The following is a 6,390-nucleotide window of genomic DNA, read 5'->3' as shown; positions in this document are numbered from 1 at the left end:
CTTTCTAGGAAGCCGATAGTGAGGCATCCTCCCCTGGAATTATTGGCATTTTACAGCAACGCGAAATCATGGTTTGCACGCTAAAAATCCTTTGCTTGATCTGGTCACTGCACATGCATGCATGTACGCACGGCAGTGCCGATTCATGTTTGTAACATGCTTAATTACCGAGTCCTCCTTTGGCACTTCAGAATTCAGATCAGCCTTCTTGTTCTTGCGCAGGGGTGGACCGCGGGATACATGTATGATGTCCAACACGTTGCCACCGTCTCCGGAATGGAAACGAGACACATAAGCGGACGTAGTGTTTTTCTTTAGAGAATATACTCAGTCGAGCCCGAGAAGAGCTCGAGCCTTTGTCCGACTTCAAATTACAAAGTCATCAACTGGTCAGGATATTACAGTCAACAACTTACAAGGATAAAATGCAACGGCAAGATATAAAGTGTTGAGCAAAGCTAGCAGGCTCCACCCAGCCTGCAAGTAAACATATAAAAAACTAAGGTATACAACTTGAAAACGATGTAGCCCTCTGACAGGAATAAAAACCACACGGTGCCACCAAGAGGACCTTGACGGATGGAGGCAGAAGGTGGGGAGGCGCTCACGTAGTCTACATGGCCGGCCGGCTGACGCGGATACACCTTGGATTTCTCCAGTGCCACCTCCCACCTCCAGCCTCCAAACAGGACCAACTCCGGTAACCTGGTAACCTGAAGCTACACGAGGCAGGATCGACGGAGGCAACCATGGTTGAAGATGGAGGTCTCTAGATCTGCAAAGGGCGCAACCGAAGAAGAACGATGAGCGCCGGTCACCGCACGCCCGACTTCAATCCACCAAGCTTGTCTCAAGGCTTATGAAGCTTGGTGAAGGTCCAACCACATGAGGGAGGCCTGGAGACCGGATATGCATCAAGGGACCACCGTGATGCACAAGTCAAGATGGCGGCGGCCAAACTGGATCTGTCATATGTTAAACCCTACCCCCATCACCTATATAAGGTGGGGGCTAGGGCAAACATTCTCATATACTGTTGTAGAAAATACTCTCGATAGTCAGATGTCATCCCTCCAATGTAACCCTCTCACGAGGTACGCCACCATGAATATAAAATAGAAGCATGACGTAGGGTGATACTCCTCCAAGAAGGCCCGAACCTGGATAACTCCCTCGTGTGATCTCCGATCTAGTTCTTCTCGCGACGCTCACCACCCTACCGAGGGTACCAACGGTTTCACGTACCATCAATATGCACTAACATTCATGCATGTGTGCATCAACAAAACCACATACACGGGTCTTGCAAGAAAAAGGAGAAATAAAACAGAGGATAACAACTGCAATCCGGTGAATGTGCAAATGAGAATGATATTAAAAAAACAATCTTGGTAGGCAATTCTTTTTGCAAAAAGGACCGCTAGAAATTTGCAACAAGTAGTATGCTATAACCAAATAAAAGGAAACAAAAAATACATAATCAAGGACAAAATGAAATGAAAATTGAAAATAAAAATAAAAGAAGGAGAAAAACGAAACAAAGAAGAAACAGGACAAGCACACAATAATAAAATATAAATAAGAGGAAAAGTCAAAGGCACACAGAAAGTAAATAAAAAGTGAAAAAAAGAAAGTTAAAGCGAAACAATAAAAGAGAAAAATAATAAAAACACATCGACAAAAAGAATTACAAAACACGGCTCACAAAAGCGATGGAACTCGGGCGTGTCTATGTCTCGCTTAACAAGAGACAGAGCGTAGCCTCGCCTAAAGGCGAGCTCTTGACTGGGCTGGCCCAGGCGCACGGGAGGCCACATGCCCAAATGCCACAGCCTCGTTTTTCTGTTTGTTTTTTTTCACGTTTTTATGTTTTTGTTTTTGCTTTCTTTTTTTCTTTTTTATATTTCCAAATATTATAAATATACATATTACAAAACCACTTTACATAAAACATTTGAAAATGTTAATCAAGAATTTGTAAAAACTAAAATGTGCATAGAAAAAATATTTATCTTGTACTATACGACAGATGTGTACAAAACATATACAATGTGTAAAAAAAAGTTGATCGTATATTTAAAAATATTAACAAAGCATTAGAAAAATATTAATTGAGTACTTAACAATATTAATCAAGCATTTGAAAAATTATAAATGTGTAACTTTTTTCCCATGTATACAAAAAATATAAAATATGTATGAAAAAAATGTTGACGATGTATCTAAAAAATGTTCAGAGTGTATTAAAAATGTTGATAATTTACTTAATAAATGTTAAACAGGTATAATAAAGCGTTGATCATGTGTCAATTTTTTTATAATGGCAGTAAATGTTTTTCACACACAATGCACACTTTCTGCATACATTAGGAACATTTTTTTATACATGTTTAAAAATATTATTAGAGAATTGACTTTTAAAAATATGTTTTATTGTGTCTACTATTAATTAATTTTTTACATATCCATGATGAACATTTATATATACACGTTTAACATTTTAAAAACACATGATAAACTGTTTTTCGTATGAACAAAAGAAAGAGAAGGAAAACCAACGAAACTGAAAAAAGAAACAATGGAAATCAAAAGGAAAATTGAAGAAAAAAAGAAAACACCAAAAAAGAACGAAAAACAGGAAAAACTAAGAGTACTACGAAGAACATGGATGAAATCCATGAAAGATACAAAAAGAAAACCGAAAAAGAAGAAGAACTGAATGAAAAGAAAAAACCAAGGGAAACCGAAGGAAAGAAAAACAAATGAAAGAAACCAAAGAAAAAAATCAATAAAACCCGATAAAGAAACAAAGAAAACTGAGGAGAAACAAAGAAAAAAGGGTAGAAAACCGATGAAGAAACAAAGCAACAAAAAATGAAGAAGAAAAAAAGAAAACCACGTTCGAACCAGCAAGGTGATAATGAGCGAGCGAGCAAAAAAGAACAAGCGGAGAAACGGGCTCACCTAGTTGCCATGCAAGAGAGCTATTACTTGAGAAGAAAGAAGCTAGAGAACAACTAACTGAAGGTTTGCGAGAGACCTGCAAGAGTCACTTTTGGTGCCCTAGCACGCCAAGTGGTGCGTCGAGCCGCCACTTGTTGCGTGTTGGGCGCTTTAAGTGGATTTTGCTTTTAACTTTTTACACGTTTTTGGGTATTAGATGGTTTTTTTCCTGTTTTTCAGTGTTCGCCCGGTTTTTCATAGGATTTGCTTTTCACCACGGAAAAATATTGTGCTTTCATGAGAAGCAAAAATTTGCTTATCGTGGTGACACAATTTGCTTTTGCCGTGTTTCTCGAGGAGGGGGTAAAATTGTGCTTCTCGTGGAAGCACAGGTTTGCCTGTGTGAGTCGTTGTTTCTCGTGGAAGCACACATTTGGTTCCACAAGAAATACCCGGAAAAGAAAAAAATTGTGCTTCTCGTGTAAGCACAGATTTCCCTAAGCGAGTCATTGTTTCTCGTGGAAGCACATATTTGCTTCTGCGAGAAGTACCCAGAAAGGGGGGAAATTGTGCATCCTCTTGTGCTTCTCGAAAAGGGAAGAAAATATGTGCTTTCACGAGAAGGACATATTTGCTTCTTGTGGAGGAACAACTTTGCTTACGTGAAGAAAAGAAAAAAAAACCTATGTTGTTAATCTGGTTTTCTTTGTGAAAACAAAGTTCATTGAAACCTAGTAACATGAGACTTAGTTTTGTAGATTTTGATGCTAAAAATCAAATGGTAAAAATGATTAAATATAAACGTTATGAATAAACGAATCTACGAATTTTTTTTCTAGGTTGCGACAAGAAAATGGGAGTGACTTTTGCAAGATATGATCTGATTTCAGAGAAGCTACCGACTCACGCGTCTCACGATGGAAACTCTGGCTGCCGTAAAGAAAGAACAAAGCACAGAAAGGAAATCGAAAAGAAGCATTAGGGAATGTACAATGGATGCCCCATGAAAAAAAGTAGCTTGACTCATCTATATCGATTTTTTCACCCCCAATGCAAGCTACTATTAGTGGGCATCATCAAAGAATAAAAGGTAAACTCCCACTGCACATGCATCCCTACTCTTCACTTCAACTTCTCCACCTTTATGCACCGGACCACACTTTTCTCCCCAAGCACCTGCCTCCTACCAAGGATCCCGCTATCCCATCCGAACCTACTTTTCCTAAGATTCAATCCTACATGGCTTACGGAGCATCACCCTAGGGCAATGCATTGGTCATGCCCTTATCAGGCTCCACCGGCGGCTCGTCACACCATCCGCTAAAATAGGTCATCGTTTTATCTGCGTAGCCAGCCAGCCGCGAAAAGTACACAGATTCAAGCCAGTTTGCTTACGTACATGAATCTTAAAGGACGTGTTGGTTGTCCGCATCGATTTTGGATGCATTGTATGTGTTTCTCAGAAGGCCCTGGGTGAGGAAAAAACATCCTATAAACCACCATTTGCACATAGTTTGGTTGCCCGCGTATAGGTTAGCTGCATGAGGGAACTAATCTTGACCCGCCGTTTGGTTGACCCCATCGCATTAGGCGCACGTATGACACGTTGTTTGGTTACAACCAGCATAAGGTGTTGTCACCACTTGTCACTGATGGTGACCTTACCACACACGATCTGAACAATTTCACTCCTAGCTACGAAAAAAATTACGGTTCATCCTAACTACTATCAAATGGCAGTACACATTATGAAGAGCCATATGGCTAAATAGGGGAGAGTTCATCATCGACGCTAACTAGATGGAAGTGCATCCTCTTAGTCTTCCTCTTATGCGATCGTTGGTAGTTCTTCCTCTTCCTCTTCTTTTGTTGATGCTGCTTCATCCTCTTCTTCTTCTTCAGATCCTTGTCTGACCTCTATTATCCCACATTGTTTGTACCCACTCCATCCTTTTGTTATTCCAGGCTTCATTGTCAAATTCCTCCACACCATGGTCGGAGATGACAACATTGTCATGCGTCACATCTTCCTCCTCACGCACCAGTTCATCAAAACCTGATTACAGGATCCAGTTATGCAGAATGCAACAAGCAAGAACAAACTTAGCCTGTGTGGGGAAAGTGTGAAATGGCTTTTGATCTAGAATCTTAAACATGTTCTTCAAAGCTCCAAAGGCCATCTCAACAGTAACTCTAAGGATGGGGTGTCTGAGATTGAACAACTCATGTGGAGTCCTAAGATAGTTCCTACCAATGAATTCGTTAAGATGGTACCTAGTTTTCCTGAAGGGTGGAAGAATACCTGGCCAACATGCATAGCCAGCATCTCCTAGGTAGAACTTGCCATCAGGGATGTTGATGCCACCAGGATGACTCATACTATCACTGAGAATGTTAGTATCATGTGCCGAGCCTTTCCAGCAAGCCAAATGAAGGAAATATGCCCTAGAGGCAATAATAAAGTTATTATTTATTTTCTTATTTCATGATAAATGTCTATTATTCATGCTAGAATTATATTAACCGGAAACATAATACATGTGTGAATACATAGACAAACATAGTGTCACTAGTATGCCTCTACTTGACTAGCTCGTTGAATCAAAGATGGTTAAGTTTCCTAGCCATAGACACGAGTTGTCATTTGATTAACGAGATCACATCATTAGAGAATGATGTGATTGACTTGACCCATTCCGTTAGCTTAGCACTTGACCGTTTAGTATGTTGCTATTGCTTTCTTCATGACTTATACATGTTCCTATGACTATGAGATTATGTAACTCCCGTTTACCAAAGGAACACTTTGTGTGCTACCAAATGTCACAACGTAAATGCATGATTATAAAGGTGCTCTACAGGTGTCTCCGAAGGTACTTGTTGAGTTGACGTATTTTGATATTAGGATTTGTCACTTCGATTGTCGGAGAGGTATCTCTGGGCCCTCTCGGTAATGCACATCACTATAAGCCTTGCAAGCAATGTGACTAATGAGTTAGTTGCAGGATGATGCATTACATAACGAGTAAAGAGACTTGCCGGTAACGAGATTGAAATAGGTATTGAGATACCGACAATCGAATCTCGGGCAAGTAACTTACCGATGACAAAGGGAACAACGTATGTAGTTATGCGGTTTGACCGATAAATATCTTCGTAGAATATGCGGGAACCAACATGAGCATCCAGGTTCCGCTATTGGTTATTGACCAGAGACGTGTCTCGGTCATGTCTACATAGTTCTTGAACCCGTAGGGTCCGCACGCTTAGAGTTCAGTGACGATCGGTATTATGAGTTTTTGTGTTTTGATGTACTGAAGGTAGTTCGGAGTCTCGGATATGATCACGGACATGACAAGGAGTCTTGAAATGGTCGATACATAAAGATCGATATATTGGATGACTATGTTTGGACACTGGAAGTGTTTCGGGAGGTTTCGGACATTT

This window comes from Triticum dicoccoides, chromosome 2B, assembly GCF_002162155.2.
Source record: "Triticum dicoccoides isolate Atlit2015 ecotype Zavitan chromosome 2B, WEW_v2.0, whole genome shotgun sequence".
Lineage (NCBI taxonomy): Eukaryota > Viridiplantae > Streptophyta > Magnoliopsida > Poales > Poaceae > Triticum > Triticum dicoccoides.
The sequence above is the reverse complement of the archived record's forward strand: the minus strand, read 5'-3'. Positions refer to the sequence as shown.